At 37.0% G+C, this 19,663-nt stretch overlaps 2 long non-coding RNA genes across 3 annotated transcripts in view; one reads left to right on the top strand and one right to left on the bottom strand.

Annotated features, from left to right (window-relative positions):
- Window positions 1–5,241, top strand: part of LOC148114561 (uncharacterized) — a 70,644-nt gene extending 65,403 nt beyond the window's left edge. Inside the window, exons 3-4 of the long non-coding RNA XR_015733032.1 lie at window positions 3,947–4,035; window positions 5,034–5,241. This is a non-coding gene — a long non-coding RNA (uncharacterized LOC148114561). The remainder of the gene's footprint in view (window positions 1–3,946; window positions 4,036–5,033) is intronic.
- LOC117663844 (uncharacterized) overlaps window positions 1–19,663 on the bottom strand; it is an 85,548-nt gene that overhangs the window by 37,479 nt on the left and 28,406 nt on the right. The gene's annotated exons all lie outside the window — the stretch shown is intronic.

Raw genomic sequence — 19,663 nt, 5'->3', positions numbered from 1 at the left:
TAAATAAATAAATAATAAAATGTTACATTGATGTAGTATTTCATCATATTAACAGCAGCATGGTCTATAATGCATTGTGTCAAAAAAACAAAATGGTTGGGTAGATTTAAGGAGATTAAATTAAAACCATTGGCTTTATTTATTATATTAATACCTCATCTTTGTCATGGGAACTGAACATGATATGTGTGGCACTCTCTACCTTTTTGGGGGAATGTTTATTGCTTTTTATTTACGAGTTATTTTTATATTCTTCTTTGTCTTCATAGAAGCAAAGCATATTTTGGGATTGAATGCCTATTGGTCATCCATTTAGAAGTACACGGTGTTTCTGAATGGTATTCTTTTACCTTTGCCACTTCATTTTTTTTTTATGACACAGCATAGGCTAGGTCAGGGCTATTCCTTAAAGATGTATCTAGGTATGTTTTATGCATACCTTTCATAAGGTAAAATTAGAATTCTAAGGAAGTCATGGGAATTCTGTGGGGAAATTTGCATTTGTTGTTGTTGTTGTTTAGAGGGAACGGGAAATCTTTCAGCTCTCTATTCATTTTCCTCCCAACACCAGACAGCAGAAAGGTTTTATTTTCAGCTTTTTTTTTTTTTAACTTCTTCAGACACTCCACCCATTCCAGGATTCTCTCTCTAATTCTCTGGTTCTCTCTCATTAGTCATACAATTATCTCTGTCCTCACAAAAAAGCCTTCCTCCTTTTCAGTAGGCGGTATACAAATTTGATCAAATAAATAAATAAATAAAATCAGTGTCAGAATTGCTAGCAGATACAGATGCTTTTTTTAAAAAAATTTGATTTATATGCCACCCTTCTCCGGAAACTCAGGGCGGCTTACAATGCGTTAAGCAATAGCCGTCATACATATTTATACAAAGTCAGCTTATTGCCCCCACAAACTGGGTCCTCATTTTACCCACCTTAGAAAGGATGGAAGGCTTGACCCTGGTGAGATTCGAACTTGCAGACAGCTGGTGTTAATCACAATGCTTTTAGTCTGCTGAGCCACCAGGCTTAATTGTTCAGCCACTCAGGTAGTTTGTTTATCGTAAAGGGGATGTAGTTTTTTCCAGGAATATTCGGTGTGCAAATCCTTCTAGTAAATTGAATATTCCAGTTTGTCTCCTGATCACTAACTGTCTCAAATATGCTTCACATTAAAATTTTGGGAGTAGGGTGGACTATAGATATATAGAACCAGGAGTTAACCCTTTTTGTCATAGTGCCCATCTTGTGAACATAATCATGCCCTCCCCCCAGTGAAGTTGGCTTTATCTCTGCCAATATTCTGGAACTCCCTTGAAATATGTCTATGTCAGACTTGGGCATTTCAGGGAAATGGAGAAGTGGTTAAATGGCTCTATTATACATAGTATCAAACTGCTCTCTTCCAGGTTTTAAAAGTTTATATTGATATTTTATTATGGTATCATTGTTAATGTTTGCTTTTTACAAAAAGTTGCAGAGAGAGAGAGAGAGAGAGAGAGAGAGAGAGAGAGAGAGAGAGAGAGAGAGAGAGAGAGAGAGAGAGAGAGAGAGAGAGAGAGATGGATCGGTAGATTGATAGAACAGTTTAATTGGCATACTGAATTTTATCCCATGTTGATGGGATTAAAGCTGGTGTTAAATAGGACTGGAAAGAGTGTAAAGTCCTGAAGGATCCCCACAGAATAGTGATCTATGCCTAGATTTCTCCCCTCCTACCAACACTGATTGGAAGTGATCCCAAAGAAAGAAGAACTATTACAATAATCCTATTTTCCATCCATCCCTAAACCAGTGGTGGGTTCCCCCCGGTTCGGTCTGGTCCGGCCAAGCCGGTAGCGGTGACGATATGACGTCACCGAACTGGTTCTCCCCCCCGCCCTCCCACCCCGCCACCCACCCACATTATTCTTACCTTTTATTTGGTCCCACCCCCAATCTATTGCTGCCTCCTGAATCCCAGCTGATAACTAGAGGGAAAAAAACTGTTTAAACTCTTGCTGTGGGGCTTCAAAGGGCCATCCTACAGCTGATCAGTGTTAAAAGCAAACAAATGAGTCGGGTCATAAGTTCGAGGACTGGTCGTAAGTGCGAGGACCTTCCAGAAATGACTCTGACCAGCTAGCCACACCCACCTAGTCACATGACCTCCAAGCCACACCCACAAAATAAGCCACGCCCACAGAACCGGTAGTAAAAAAATTTAGAACCCACCCCTGCCCTAAACCCAATTCTAAAAGTTAGTACAGAATGATATCATGATTGATGGTATCAGAAGCTACTGAGAAAGCAAGAAATGCCAGAATATACGCAACACTGCTATCCTGCCTGCGATCAATGAGAACAAACTGTATAGTTGTTTAGCAACCACAGTTGGGAGTGGCAACTCACTCGTTAATCAAAATGGTCACTAAGTGAAATCGTGCTTATAATTTTATTTAAGTTTTCCTTTGCTTTATAGATCCATGAAGGTTATAAATTGAAGATAGGTCACAAAGTTACTTGTTATAACCATGTGTAGTTGCTGAACAAGGAGTGCCTGTATTACCTTAGTACTATTACCTTAGTACTTAGGGTATTTTCTTGCAAATATGTTTTGTAGCTTCTTTGGATTAATTATCTAAGAAGGAGACTTATGTGCAAAATATTCAGTTTTCCACAATATAGATATAAGCTTTGTCTATTAATGCAACTTTTCTTGACCAGATATGCAACTCTGGCAGTTCCTGGCTGCATGTATTCTGTTTCCAAAGTTTCAAATGCATAGCTGATATGTTAACCTAACATTCCTTTCTAGCATGGGAATTAGTGGTTGCCCCCTTATCAGATTACTTCATTACATTTCAATCAAAACATGCTTAAAATTGCTTGATGAAATAATACAGCCTTTCCATTTCGAAGACATAACGGTCTGTATTCCTTTATCTTACTCTGCTTTTCACATCTTCTCAGTTTTCTCTCACAGAGTTTGAATTGTGAAAGAAAGCTGAGAAGAGCCTTTTCAACAAGAACTGTGAGAGAAGACTGACAGGAATCTTCTTGCACCAGACTGATATTCATCATGGATGTTCAGGCTGAACAGATTTGGTGTTCTGCTATTCTGCAGAGCACACCAAAGTAATCTTTGTAGGAGAATACAACAACATCCACTTGAAAGGGAGAAATGTTGCCTTCGTTATTTTGATTTACATGGCATTGCGCTATTAGAGTTCAAACCCTGTCCCTTTTGTAATCCATCATGACATTATAAGCATGTCAAAAAGAGGATGGAGGTTGCAGTGTAATGGTGTTTTAGTCTCTCTATTGAAAGTAGTTGGAGCCTACTGGCATCCATGAGATTTGATAGGCACCAATGGATTATTCAGTCTTCAGTAGGGTGATTCCACAGTACACAATGAAGCCATTCTGTTATTAAAGAAGGTGCAAGATCTTCAGGAGGAGGCGCAAGCTCCCCCAAAAAGAAACCTATATCCATAGTATAGCTTGAGGCAATTGGAGGGCCACAATCCTGATAGAAGTGTCAATAAAAGTTCAATAAAGGTTTAAAGCTTTAGAATGAAGTGATCTAGTTTGCTAAATTGCAATCCCAAGTGTATTATGGGACAATGCACAAAGGTGTGCATATACTGTAGCTAAAAATGTGCTGCTGAAAGACAGATGTTATCAAAAGGGAAGTATCCTATTGGGAACTATGCTATGGTACTGCTGAAGTGACAACTATGAAATTTTTATGGTTAACCTATGTAGAAGCTTAGAACATTTTTTTTTTGCTTCATTTATGCTAATATGATAGGGAATTTACTGCAAGGAACAAGAAAAAAAATCTTGTGACCTTGTGATATTTAATTGTTGTAACTTGTAATAAAAACTAAATAAAACCAACCAGTGAACATTGTGTGGAGTTACAGGGCTTAAAGAGATTTGCCTATGTCCTTTCTTCTGCAGAATGACCTGAAATCATCTTTAATTTGCAAACCTTGAAACACAAGGAACATGCAGAAAGCACTATGAACCAATCAGTGCTTACCATTCAGGTAATCAATACAATAAAGCAATTTAAATGATGCCCAGCCCCTGAGCTACATGAGCCCTAAAATAACAAAGATCTTCTACCCATACACTACACAGATAGGAAGCAAATCTTCATTGTACTACCTTGTTCGTGTTTTTCAGTGCATGTATTTGTGTATATATGCCTTGTAGGTATCTGTTGGTTTTTTTCAAAATCGTAACAAAAATACAAAACTCCAGGTACCAAAAGATGTCATCCTTCCTCTGTTGCATTACACAGAATACTGAACTGTGACTGGGGCAACTGAGATATAGTAATGGTCCACATTCTCCTGCAGAGTCACAGCAAGCACTAATTGTGTTGTGGGTTTGAGGAAACTAGAGATAATTAAAAATGAATCAACTCTTCAGGCCACCCACCATGAGAGCAGTCAAATCCAGAACCAATCACAAAGAAGATTTAGAGGGCATAAAGAAGGGTCTTGAAGGACAATGGGAAGATCGGACTTTAAGAAATGATCAGACAAGCACTGCTCAATTCCATTCCTCAAAATTAACTTTAGAGAATGCTTCAGACCCCTCCCTAATTCACATGATAATAGAAGGGAGGGGAGGAAAGTACATTCAAATTTGCAAGATTCTGTTATTATAGCTGTTCTGCTAAAAGTAGCATTTATTAGTCTGGTCTCCCAATGCAAAATAGTTGTATGAAAAAACCCTAGATTAAGATCTAGATTATTATAACATTACAATGTCTATAGATTATTATGGTTCTCTCTATTCTAGACCCTTTTAGTGATTTCTATTGGTACCATTTAGATTGTGGGTGAATCCACTAAATAGTGGACTTCATCATTATATGTTGAATGTAAAATTAACATTTACACACATAAACTACACAAATTCATATCCTTGGAAAGTTCAGATGACTCACACGGTTATTAAAGATAGAAAGTGCTTAGGAGTGCTGTTTGCAGTTACTTCCAAATAAAGTGATTCCAGTATTCACTTTTGTTGACAGATTTGCTAAATTGTTTCTGCATCAGCCAGACCCCAGCCCATCACACCTCCAAAAGTCAGCTGTGCTCTTATAGGATTTTGAGTTATTGCTTTTTTTCAAGTGATGGCATCTAAATGGCTTGAAGACCAGAGTGACCTAGAAGCGTCTGTTACCTGAGCAGAAGGTGTTTCATATTGGAAGATTGATGGGAATACAGGTTCAAAATTGATGATTGCAGAGAGACTTTCAACATATATTAGATTTTTTTCAACATCTTGTTGATAAAGAGAATGATTCTTTGATGTTCAAAGAGTTTTGATGAATGGGGTATGTGGGACTGTAAAATCTGTTGAAATAACATTCTGAGTATATGTCAATTCATTGATATTCCTAATTGGTTGAATGAGGACAATAAAATGTTGGATTGCACAGTAATCAAGGTAATCTATATGTTGAAGCCATTCCCAGCCTGCTAAGAGGTAAATCTATTTCCTTTTTTTCTTCTTTTTAGGAGAGACTTGTACTTTTTTCCAAGAACAAGGAGTTTCTTAGGAATGTTGGTTACCATAAGCCTCACAACTCTGGAGGCAATAGCTATCCCTGCCTCTGCTACTTTTCTGCCAAACCAGAATTTGAAGATTCTATTACAATTATTGTAGACAGCACTGAAACTAAACTTAATTTGTGTAATTTCTTGGAAATATTTACAATTTCCTGTGTGTCCTTTGCAGCATTTAACTATCGTTTAAATGGTGGGCTTTGGAGGCATTTAAAAAATTAATGGCAACACATAGGGATTTGTTTGTTCATGTGTAGATCAAAGATACATCTCAGATGAGGGTTCAGCCACAATTTATAAAGCATGATTGTCATCTATTAGGATAAAATGAAAATACTATTACTATTTTAAAAAAAGATCACTATATTAAGGTGAGGGCTATATTAAAGTCTTTCCAGTAGTTGCATGATATTAGTATAAAACGTAGGATTGTTGAACCTCTATCTTCTCAAATAGTGATTTATCCACCAAGGTCTCCTAGAGATGATCTGTTTAATATCCAAAGCTCAAATTTAATTACCAGTTGGAGTTTCAAAGGTGTTTTTTTTTCAAAAGGCAATTGGACATCTGGTTTATCTCATGAAGCTTCTTGGATGAGAAGTAAAATGTCTTCTTCTTCAAGGAAAAAATATAGTCCAGTTGCCTTTTTTTTTTTTAAAGCACCTTTCAGACAACCATGACCTGGATGACTGATAATCTCTACAGATATTTAGCCAATTGGAGCAAACTCTGGCCTCCAATATTAATACCTTTGTCTGGATCATTGATGCAAGGGTAGGTGAAATTAAAATCCCCTGCCTTAAACATTTCTGACTTCAGGAGCTGGAATATGTATGTATGTATGTATGTATGTATGTATGTATGTATGTATGTACTGTATGTATGTACTGTATGTATGTATTTGTGATGGATGAAGAAAGCTAAACAAACAAAGTCCAGCAGAATGAATATAGTTACAAAAATAAAAGTGATGCTATTATATGGGGGTGAAATGGAAGTATGGGAATGGTGAAGGAACCCTTTAGAGTTCTGCATGGAAATAATAGGCTAGGTGGTTTGACAGCTCATTCTGAGTGCAACCTTTCACCCATATGGAAGGATTTTTGGCTCAAATCATAATTTTTTAAAAAAATAAATTCCCATAGAAAACATTGGGAACAGATCTCTCTTCAGTCTTACTGACTGAAATAAAATGGTTTAGATAGCAATCTGTTACCAAAATTTCTCCTTCTCAACAGAAAAAAACAGGTAGTACAATAATCTTTAAATAACCTCTCTGGGTCACTCAATTAACAGATAAAACAGAGTAAGCAGCTGAACTCATTAACATTTCATAGATTTAGAATCTCTCCCTTGTGGGATTTTCTTAATGTTTTGACTAACCTAACAAAATTATCCTTGGGAACACTTTTTATTGGCATTATTTGTTCTTTTCTTTGAAAGTCTGTCTGCAGTACAAAGGTGAACATTAATCAAAAGCAACCTGTATCTTTGTTTGTACAGAAGGGTGGCCACTGGTGCAAAAAACAAAACAAAAAGCAAGTTATATCACATGTATTCTGATGTTTGCCAATCAACTAAACCAATATTATATTAGTAGCTGCATTATACAATCTGAGGAGCATTGGTGACATGTATGGAGTACATATATTTATATATCTTTTTATGAATTGCTTGCAAAACCAAACACAGTGGAGTCCTTGGTGCTGTCTGAGCTTAGTGCAACCAATTTATTCAACTAAATGCTCTGCCTTTCTCATTGTTGTGGTCGTGTTCGTTTTTTTATAGCAGAAATAGTTATAGCTGCAAGGCATCCTTTTCTTTCTAACCATATGCTTAATTGTTTCTTTCCTCTCAACACCACTCCTGCATCAGCCGATCCAGTCTAAATCAGTTAACAGCAGGGATCTAATTGTTCCCTGGTGTTGTACTGGGTAGGGCTGAAAAACCCTGACGCTCGATCAAGAGCTACAAAATTACAAGCAAAGTGCAGAGCTTGAAATGTTTGGAATATTCAAAACAAACAGCCAGGTTTTATTTCACTCATTTCACAAAGATGAAACAAAACTTGTGTTTCCCAAAAAAACCCAAGTATGATTTGTATTCCAAATGTTCACAACAGCCATTTTGAGACTGGAAGATTCTGAAGCTTTTGGACATCTCTGATTTGTTGTTACTGGTCATATTATCATTTTATCCATATGTGCTAAAAATTATTTCCTTCTCTGCTACATGTTCAAGACATGTTGCAAGCTTTATTTTACTCTTGGTAATGGGATAAATGGATGATAGTACTAACAGCCTATAATTCTTGTAACCCAGGATTAATACCTGTGCATTGATTATTAAATGGGTTACTCAAGTGATGTGGTACACACACACACACACACACACACACACACACACACACACACACATGTTTTCTATCAAAGCAACCTGGTCTACCCAAATATGGGAAGGAGCATACTGCTTCCTTTTTGTCTTTCAGCTCCAATCCAGGACCCCTCAGGCAGTCGCTTTCACAACAAACTATTTTGTGAAATAGCTAGCTGGTGAGAGCTAAATAGCTTGAAAAAGATCTATACTAGTCTCCCTTTATTTCTTTGTCAGTAAATATAAATTTAACACACACACACACACACACACACACACACACACACACCTTTATATATTTGTGTGTGTGTATCACCTATAATTATTGCAATTTAATCACCTGCAGATCATATTCAATCATAAACAATCATAATGCAAAACTTCTCTGTTCTGAGAATCTTCTGACAAAAAAAAGAGAGAGAGAGAGAGAGAGAGAGAGAAACATATAAATTCTCTTCAACTATTGCTTGGACCACCTCATTTAAATTCCATACATTATACTGAAAGTCATTGATACAGCAAAAGAATTTTTCAAATGCTTAGAATGAATTGTGATTTCTACCTGTTTTGTTTTATAATAAGGCTTTATTAATGCACTTGATTTAACCAAGTGATACAACTACTAAACTATATTTATAGTGTGATGCTAAATAACATCAAACACACTTCATGGTGAGCTACCTTAATTGAGTTCATAAAATGTGCTCTGACTTCATTACAATTTGTAAATTGCTTAGATGCACATGATTCAACAATAACTAAATATTTTCCCTAATCATCTGCAGTAAATATTGCCTATATGCTTCTTTTCAAAAGGGAATCAACTTGACTATATTTTCCAGGTCATTTATTTCCTTGCTTTGGGGGGCTACAGCGGTATGAAGGGAATTTCAAGATGTTGTTGAGTATGTTGCACCAAGATATGAATGAAAATTCTTTAGAGAAAGGAGGGAAATACCTTGGTGAAGCCACTTTGTAATCATTGCAGTTGCATGGTAGCCTTTATTACTTAATAAATAACATTTATTTATTTATTTATTTGTAACATTTACTAGGCTAATAAGAAAAAACATCAACCTTCTAGGGTTAGGCAGACACATCTGAGAGCGCTAACTTTTCGGCAGCCACTCTTTATATTTCTAAGCTGAGGACAAGTGACAAGAGATTAGCCCATCTACCCCTTTTCAGGGTATGAATTTGGTATCTACCTGCAGTTTCTCATCATCAATAACATGTTTCTGAATTAATTTCAGCAACTTTAAAATATCTGGACCCAAGCCTGCATGCCAAAACTTAAATCCACACATTTTAAAAGTTTATGAGAAATACTGACATGTAATTACCAGGTTATAATATGTGGATCTTGAAAAATGATAGAAATATGGTGGTAAAATGGATAACTTTCTTTTGCATCAATTAGTATTCTATATTGATATCTTGTTCCAGCAATCTGGACATCCAAGCAAATCCATTCTTATCTTAATCTAAATTAGGAGATCCCCAACCTGTGGGTTGTAGCCCACTAGTGGGCTGTGAGGGGATTGTAACAGGGCCTCAGAAACTGCCATCGAACGCACGTGCACACCGTCACTTGCACAAACACCGGGCGAGCATGTGCATGTGTGCTCCATTTGTGTGAGTGGCAGATACATGTGCATGCCACTCGCACAAAGGGAGCTGCGTGTAGACACACTTGCTGGCCATTTGCATGGAACCATCCCCTCTGCCCCACCACCAGCCCACAAAGCCGGAAACTCTGCTCTAGATCAATATTTCTCAACCTTACAACTTTAAGATATATAAACTTCAACTACAGAATTGCCCAGCCATTCTGGAAGCTAAAGTCTACATATCTTAACAATCAAGTTTGAGAAACGCTGATCTGGAATAACACCCACACACTCACAGAGGCATTATGTGCTGAAAAGGGGGCAGTCTTTTACTTTTCACTGTTTGAAAGCTCACTCAGAGAGACAATATTGATGAAATTATATTTTATTTTTCCCATCATATATCTATAGATATAAAAGTGAAAACCACGCATGCATTAATCACAAAATCTCCAGAACTGTAAAGCCTACAAACTTGAAACTTGCCACGTGTGTTCCTCTTGGCTTCTAGGTGCTTACTAAGAAAGGATTTTTCAAAATGACTATTAGAGCATTAATATGTCCTATATTATTATAACACGTTCTGATGCTAATTAGTTAGACGTTCTATTCCCCCTCCCAAATTGAAAATAACTGGAGAAAATGGGATAGCATAGGACAGGCTTCTGTGGGATAAGCCTCATGGAGAGAAGGGGCTAGAAAGCCTGAGGGAGAGAAGGGGATAGGATAGGAGATGTTTCTGTGGGCAAGGCTGAGGGAGGGAAGGAGAGAGGAGAGACTTCTATGGGGCCAGCCTGAGGGAGAGAAGGGGAGAGGAGAGGCCGATCATAACTACTCATTAATTTTCAAATTCTAAGTGTTGATTTATCAAGCTTGATCACATAGTTTTGTAGCGGAGCACAGGTATTCAGCTAGTGTCTTCATATACATGCTTTTCTGGCTTGGGAAGTTAGTAGGCCTTGGTAACCATATTGCATTTTAAAGCTGACACATATTAAGCTTTTATGGCATTTAATTGTTTTTGCAAACTATGTATAACATTTACAATACCTTAACGACCACTTCATATGTGGATTGGATGTGCCTGATATAAGTATATGGAAAAGAAATGAATGCATCCTAGTCCATATGTGTAGTTGCACAAAGCACTTTCACTAAACAGTGCTAGATACTTCTCAAGTTTTTTTTTTTTTAAAAGGATGATTTAACCAGCAACTAATATCAGAAAATGGGAATAATTGTCTTTGGAAATTAGAGCAAGTCATTAACCCATGCAGGAGATATTAATACCTCTTGCAATGAGACAGGTCTCATTAAAGTCCTCTGGTCATCTGTTATTATTGATCCTACCTTATGAGGGAAGTCATTAACTATTAGTAATGATTTTTGGCTAAAAGAATTACCACTTAAAACTATGGGAATCGATGAAAAAAATCTTTTTGGCTAAAGTCTCCATTGATAACTTAAGGCCTTCAACACTCACTGGTATTGTTCTCTTTTACTGCACCTGGCATTTTTCTTTTTAATTGCCCAATGGAATTAAAACTTCAGAAACAACTTAATTACTAGATTTATGCTTCCTCACAAAAGGTTCCATTCTAATTATATGTTGCCTTTTTAAAAACAATCTAATTGCAAATAATTGAATCCAAAAGACATTTAGCATTTTAGGAAGAAACAAAGGGTTTGGCTAGAAGATAAAAGTTTACAATAGAATATTGTTTTACAATAGAATAAACTTTGTAAAAATAATACATTGGCTCTTATAACAAATACTTTGGTTCTCATTCATTCTGTTCATCAGTTATATGCATTGTATAGGGTTTATACTGCAGAAGGCAATTGTGGTCAGTTTGCATTTTGATGCACATGTAGGAATGGAAATATAGTCAGCTTCCATACGATATAGTGAAAACTTCCAATTTAAATTACCTTTTAAAAAGGATTGAGAAAGCTATCAATAGCTAGGTCTGATCAGTATAAATATGAATACCAGATGATTGAGAACACCTACATTGTTCTCATCTCCCCTCCAGTTCTTGGGTTTGGTGATATTAATATATCCCAATATATTTCCCAATTTTATGATGGATCTATAAATCCTCACTATATCCCATGGAAGCTGACTATGTCACCATTCCTATATATGTATAAAAATGTTTCCAGCCTAGAAAACCAGAAAACTATGGTTAATTTTAGACTTCTGGATTTAATTTTGCTCTCTATGTAGTGTAGGGGAAAAGAGCTCATGAAGTAATAGAAAGTTTGTGTACATCTTGGTTTATTAAGCAATAATACTTATATTGCTTAATATTTACTAATAGACAAGGTATTATTTTCTATATCAAAAACTGGTTTGAATTGCTGGTAACAAAAGTAGTGCATTCCCAAACTGTAGAGAGTAAAGATGACTTTGAAAGGAATATGCAAAAACTCTTTAATAAGCAAAAGGCAAAAAAGTCCAGAATAATGAGAACTCCTTTGGTCATTGGAATGGACTTGGTCACTAAATGAGTGGAGAATATATTTACCAATATCTGTTTGGCCTTTCAGCATTATATTTCTAAAGCAATCTTTTTCCTTACTAATAGATACTTTAGCATGCTATGTGAACCATGGAAAAGTCAACAATAATGTAATGCACTGTTCAGCATTCTAGAGATACTGTGGTGTTTCCTACTCTTTCAATAGTTTAGTAGGTTACAAATTAACTTGTTTTATTAAAATATTCTAATTAGTTACAAATCAATTCAAATCTAGACTAGGGATAGAGAATATTCCAGTTGCATGTAGCCCATAACCAAATTTCACATGAAAAAGCAGAGAGAAGAAAAGTGTGGTAACACAATGTATGAAATCCTTCAGTCTTGTGAACTCTGTCCACTTCAGATTTTGTCTTCATTCATTAAAGCAGGATATTCAACTTCTTTTATTTGGATGATCATCTTCCTTCCTTCCTTCCTTCCTTCCTTCCTTCCTTCCTTCCTTCCTTCCTTCCTTCCTTCCTTCCTTCCTTCCTTCTTTGTATCCATCCATACATCCATCCATCTATTTCCTGGGGAGAGTGGGCATGAGTGGTAATTTAGTAACTGTGATTATCTCATTGGATGGAGTAGGGCCATCCATAATTTAGCATTGTGGTAAGGCTCTTGGGGGACTGGAAGTTAATAGGAATAGGTTCAATAAGGCTAAGAGTAGATACTTTAGCATGCTATGCGAAGCAAAGAAGAGTCAACATTAATGTAATCACTTTTAATAAACCCATGCTGGCTTTTAAGACTCACATTGTTTATTTCTAGGTTTTCACTAATCCTCTGCTTGATTATCTTTTCCAGGATTTTCTCAACTATTGACATCAAGCTGATTAGTCTATAATTTCCTGGATCCATTTTGTCCTCTCTTTGTAGATTGGAATCCTATCAGCTCTTTCCTGACATTTCTCCTGAATCCTAAATATCTGTAAAATGCACCTCTCCGGTGGTGTGGGCAAATGATGTTCTGCACATCATAACAACATTGCAGAAATGACATGAAGATGCCATTTGAAATGTCATTATGAAAGTGATATCATCCTGGTTTCTATTGGATGCCTATTCAAGTTGATATTACTACTGAATGAAGTGTTGCATTTCTTCTGTTGTAGCATAGTAGTGTCGAAGGGGACAAAAAGAGCTAATGCACCCTGAGATAACTTGATTTTCTGCAGTTAGGAACATGTTCATCTAAGAGGTACCACCAAGGATAATGATTTCAAGAATTCTTTCAGCATTAGCATGAACAGGTAGTCTGCTAACATTGTTTGGGGTTTACTTTTTTCAGGTCCCAGAGCAAAGTTATAGTTCCTCTCTTTAACCTTCCATGTAGAATGAACAGAAGGAAGGTTAGAGAGTAAGGGGCGGAGTTGTCAGCAATAATTGATTTTCTAAAATAGTGCTCATTATCCCTGATTTGGTGCTTTGCTATGCTAGTCACAATGAATGTAACACCACAGAGATCAGCCAAGTTCACTCTCATATCCAATTAATGTAATAAAAGAGAAAATCCAGCATGACATTTCACATATTAAAATAAATTAGAGACATAGACTGTTGCTAAATCCAAATCTTTCAAGTACCTTATGTTTAGGATGAAAAGAAAGAAAGGAAAGAAGGGGTCAGAGGCACAATTACTTTAGCTCACTATTACTCTTTTGCCTTGAGAAACATTTTTTTTCTTCTTTCTATCTATCTTTTCAGCGACAAAAGCAGTTTATTCATATGTTGCACAGGCAGGGAGTTCTGGGGAAATGGCAAGGAAAGACATGAGGTGAAAAGTACCAAGTAGAAAGGCTGACTGGGAAGAAGTAATAATAATGAGAAAATGTCACATTAAAGTTTCAGAGCTACAGTGGCAGCTGCCTCAGCTTTGGGAAGGAGGGGAGACAATAGCAACAAGTAGCATGTAATATCTTGCTAGCATTCCTGTGGCTGTGACAAGCCTGTACAACCATAAGAAAATTCCTTCCGCCCACAGAACTTGCCTCTTTACCTGTGATTCTTGTAGACTTTCTGTTCATTTATAGCAACAGCCCTTTTGTACTGCAATGATTAGGGCCTAAAGACACTTTAAAATGTTATTATTGAAGCATGCAGAGATTCTCCAATTCTTTGGGGAAATTATGATTTATCAAATTGAATGTTCATGTAACAAAATGATGGGAGAAAATGTTGAAATTTGTATTGCTGATAGAAGAGAATAACACAGCCTCAAAGAAAATAAACGCTAAACTCAAAGTTCTTTGTGTTCTTCTGGCCTTACAAGTCAAGAAGTTTGGTTGAGTTAAAACTTTCTAACTACTCCAACTAATATCTTCTAAATAAACTTCTTCACTTATAATTCAGCTATTATTGAAGACATTTTAAAGAAAAAGTTTTAGTTCTTAAAAAGAAGAGAGCAGTTGTACCAAAAAGAGGGTAAAACAATCTGAATGTGATTGGATAGAGTCATCATAAGAGCCTTTCTCACCATTACTGGTGTGTTGGGGCTGGAACTCCAAATCCCCAACCAGCACTGGCTAAGTGCCAGATTGGTGGGTTAGCTTATTAGAGCTTGGAACAGGGAACAATTGCTGTGTGATAAACTCTCTTGAATAAGAAATGTTTCTATTAGAAGCCAAGGGTTGCATGGCAGTATCCTAAGACTCCTATACCTGGGCTTCAAAAGTCTAGATCACCATTAGATCATAATAGAGGATTTTCTATAAATCTTTGATGGTGCAAATATGATCACTGTAACAGATTTGGTTTATTTTTAATTGAAAACAAAAAAAATGATGTTACTCTGTATATCAGAGTAGTAAAAATAATGATTGCTGGATTGGCTAATCTACAGTGAATTATATTTATGACTTTCTCACACTGGAATTTGAGTTCATACAACTTAAGGGAAGAATTACAGTTCATTGAGACAAGACATATCTTGCATTTCTCCTCCCCCCCCCCAAAAAAAAATAATTCTGGTTCAATTCTCCAACTCTGAAAAATAGGACTGAAAAAATTCTGTTGCCAACAGTATTGAGTGAACTGTATATATGAATTGATTACGCAGACAAACAAACATGTTGTGTAGCAGACTCCTATGTTCCCAACATAAAAAAACAAGTGCCCCCAACAATCTGGGTCCTCAATTTACAGACCTCAGAAGGATGAAGGCTGAGTCAACTTTGAGCCGGGTGAGATTCGAACTGCCAAATTGCAGTCAGCCAGCAGTCAGCAGTAGCCTGCAGCAGGGGTGGGGTGCTGGGGTTTCGCAGGAGTTTGGGAGAACCTCTAGCTAAGATTCTGTGCAGTTTCAAGAACCCCCAAATCCCACTCCTGGCTGCCCTCACCCACCCCATCCCAGGAGTCCCCACGTGGCCCATTTTGGATGCAGGTAAGTGCAGGGTGTACACGGAGGCTTGGGAGGGCAAAAAACCGGCCTACCTGAAGTTTGAAAAGGCTGGAAACAGGCCTCCAGAGGGTCTCCAGAAGGAAAGCCTCTGGAGCCCAGGAAGGGCAAACCTCCTGCTGTGGTGCAGAAGGCCAACTAGGCCATGCCCACCATGGGCACGCCCACCCATCAACCGGGCAGAGAACCCCTTGCTAAAATTTTTGAAGCCCACCCTTGCCCTGCAGTACTGTACTCTAACCACGGCTCTTATATGTCCTCCCTATCGGTTATGTAAGCTTCAGTTTGGCACAGTTATCTACGCATCTCCAAGAAGAACAGAGCAAGTTTTAATTAACCATATGCAAATTTGTAGATTATTTCTTTCTGATAATTTATAATATTTCCAATGAAGGAATTTTTGTCTGAGTAGAAAAAGGATGCTAATTTTTTATTACAACTAGTTGCTTTTTGCTCCTGAATCAGCTATTCTGTACAATCTGTCAATTGAGCTGGCCAATAGAAATATTAATAAATGAATCCAACACTTTATGTCACTATTTTTGTTGTTTGCCTGGCCATCAGGAAAACCAGTATTTTTTTTATTGTATTCAATTGTTATAATTATAATATTGATTTTTGTTTAATAGTGCTGATAGGAAGCAATGACCATAATTTTTTAAGTGAAATTGCAACATAAATAATCCGCTGCCTCTATCATAGTATTGTTTTACTATTCCTCCATTCATGTAGATAAATCAAAAGGAAATGGCAAGCAATCAACCCTCTGGTTGTTGTTGTTTTTGTTATAAGCTCGATTATAGAATATGAAAAAATATATTTTTATGAGTTCCATTTTGAGAAGAGTTGTAACTGAAAAGATTCTAGATCCTTTTGGTAAGTCAATTAATAATCACCTAAACAATAATTGTAATTAAAATGTATTTCTTTTTTCTTTTGATGTTTGTCCTTGTTGCCCTACAGGTTTTTCTTTCTCTGGGAGAAAAAAAAAATCTTCAAATGGACTTAAACTATGCTAGTGGGAAACTATTAAATTATGAATGTTTCAGAATTGAAGCCAAATCTTCAGAACAAGTCAAGACCCACTTATATACACTCCTAGTTGTGTGAATAATCCTTTTTGTCTAGTTGTGTCCAACTATCAAAGTCAAAGCAAAGTGTATGAGTAAGGGCTTGCTCCTTACTCCTCCTAAGCCTACAGGGCTGGGCAATGCAAATCAGGGAAGGGAAAAAGAATATTTGTAAATGTTCATTGGTGCTGTACTAAATATGTTGTAAATATGACAGATAAGATCAAACTTAAGATATAAAACTGTTAAGTCCCAAAAATGGTTCATAGTTTTTGCAACTGCCCAAGGCTTAAACATTAGAAGAGAGCATGAAAAAAGGCCTGAGTTTGAAAAGCTTCAAACTCAAGGCTCATTCCTAGGATCATTCCACTGAATTATCTCAGGCTGAAACAATTGGACAGACCTAATTTTTGCTACTGTCACAATTATTCGGGTCAATATTTTGATAGTCTTTTTGATCTATAATATGCTGTGCTCAACCAAGATGGCTGATTTAGAAATATGAAACTGTTCAACTAAATTATTCAAAGGCAAGCCTTTTGGAGAAAATAGTGTTTGGCCTAAATTATTGAAGATTATGCTAGTAAATATTGATATTTTATTACATGCCATGCAAAATCTGAAAAATAATCACAAGGACATGAATTATTTTGGATAGCAATTAGATGTAACTGTGGATATGCTACATCAGACTATTCCCTATATAAAATAAGAAAATATAAACTGAAGTATAACATTGACAAGCTTTCATCTACATGCATTTCAGATCTGTGGGATCTCAGTTGTTAACTTTTATTCCCAACACTGAGTGAGTCTACTTTTACCATGGAGAAGGTTTTGAAAGTAGTCCAAATGTCACAGCAGCTAATATATGACAATAGAACCATCACAACCTTTCTCACTTCAGTAACTGTAATTTTCAGGGAAATTTATCTTGCTGAGAGCACAATACAAAAGTCATTTTGAAATTTTTGACCCTACTTTAGTGTAGAGAAATGGAAGAGAAGATTTGCAATTACCCAGGGGCAGAAAAATAGTCTGTTTTTCTTGCTGCTACTTGCAATAGCAGGAAGACACAAGGGAAAGGAGAATTTGCTAACCCTATAGATTTGCATCTTCCACAATGTTCCATACAGTTTATTTCCTGAACAATGGAGAGACTCATCCCAAAGGTGCTTTTTCAAGAGGCAACTAGACTTTCTGGTTTTTTTTTTCTTTGAAAACATTTCACTTCTCATCCAGGAAGCTTCTTCGGCTCTGACTGGATGGTGGGGAAAGGAAAGATTTATACTCCTTGCAGATAGCTACTCATTTGCCTTCTTTTAGAGCAGGGATCACCAACCTTTCAGATCTCAGGGATTTAAAATTCATAATTTTAAATCCTGTGGATCACTAATGTGATCTGTCTAATGACCAGCTGGGTGGGTGTGGGTAGGTGGGCATGTGACTGCGTGGGCATGGCCAACTCAATGTCACTCATGTCAAGGGGCACCTCGCTAGCGTCACTCACCCCTCCCCTCCCAGCCATTCCTCGTCTGCCCACCCGGGCTCCTTAGGGCCCCAACAGAAAGCAGTTGTTGGAGCTAAGCAGCCACCACGAGAAAGAGTTGGCAAAACAGCTGCTCAGTTCAAATTGGATCTGACCAAGAAGGAGGCTCAGTAGAAGCACCTCACTGAGGACTATCAGCATAGGCTTTCCTAGCAGAGGGAAGACCTGTGGGAGTGCAAGACCAGGTACAGGTGCCTGGAGGCTTAGCAGGCTGAAATGGTCAGCCAGTTCCAGGCCATGATGCAGTCCCACTGGAACAAGATCCTCCGGCTCTTCACCATCAGAGGCACTTCCCTCCAGCCTTCTCCCAAAGCCCCGTACCACGTGGCCAAAGCAGACCCAAGTCAGAATTTCTTCCTCTTCTCCAACCTGCACAAAAAGACCCCGAAGGGAAAGACTCTTTGAAGCAACACAAACATTCATTGCACGTATCCAGCCCAGGGGCCGTAGTTTGAGGACCTCTGATTTAGTGCAGTATAAAAAATGCAAATAATTTTTCTGCGGACCACCAAAATTTTCTCACAGACCACCAATGGTCCATGGACCACCAGTTGGTGACTGTTGTTTTAGAGTGTTATTGAGGCCACCTAGAGGTATCTGTGTCGTCAGGGTCACCTAAGTAGTGTGATTGAATGTGGAGCCTTCTTGGAACTGTTGAAAGGACTGTGGTTGTAGATTGGAGAGAGATGATGTCGGAACCTTCCCCCTCTGTAAAGAGAGGACTGTTCAGTTTTGACAGAGATGGCCTCTTTGATTCATGACCAAAACAGTGTAGAATGTTCAGAGAAAATTCTTAATAGTAGCACTTTTTTTCTACTTGTAAGACAAAAATTTACTTCCAGAAATATTTTTCAAGGGAGAAGAAAACCAAATCTACTGAGAAATATTCTAGTGTAACTCTAAGGCCTGAGATAGCTTTTATCAAATAACAATAATTACTAATAGCCACCTGACTCAGTTGAAAATGCATGTTATAAATAATAGTCATTACAAAGAAATCTATGCTTAGGAGTAAGTCTGTTAAACTACTATATTCATTCTTTAATTTTGTGAAAGGGGATGTTGTATTGTATCTGAAATCCTCAAAAATACCTCAGTTCAATATCACCATGATGCTCATTTCAAATGTCATTTAATTATGGCAAAATATGTTCTTTGCTGTTATGGACTCATCTAGGAAAGTATAATCATATGGAACAATATTTAACTTTCAAATCAGAAATTTGTGATTAGCTTTACATGACAAAATGTCAGGCTCTAGGTTTCAAATATATTTAACATTTGAAATATATTAGCATTTGTAAAACATGCATGAAAAGTAAAATACTAAATGTTGAGAAGAGAATAAAGAACAAACAATAGAACAGTAATTAAAGATAAGCTTATAGCCAAATGATACAATTCCTACAAAATAGATATAATATATTTTTGTCTCCACAGATTTAAAAAAGCAGCAAGCTTCTTGCAGGAACTTCTGAGTCATTTTCAGATGCAACATGAGACTCCCAATTTGTCTTCACTTGCAATTTCTCATTACAGATTACACAAAGTACAGCTCATTGCAA

Source organism: Pantherophis guttatus, chromosome 3, assembly GCF_059756535.1.
Source record: "Pantherophis guttatus breed Tessera chromosome 3, ASM5975653v1, whole genome shotgun sequence".
In the NCBI taxonomy this organism is placed as follows: domain Eukaryota; kingdom Metazoa; phylum Chordata; class Lepidosauria; order Squamata; family Colubridae; genus Pantherophis; species Pantherophis guttatus.
This window is presented reverse-complemented; position numbering and strand designations above follow the sequence as displayed.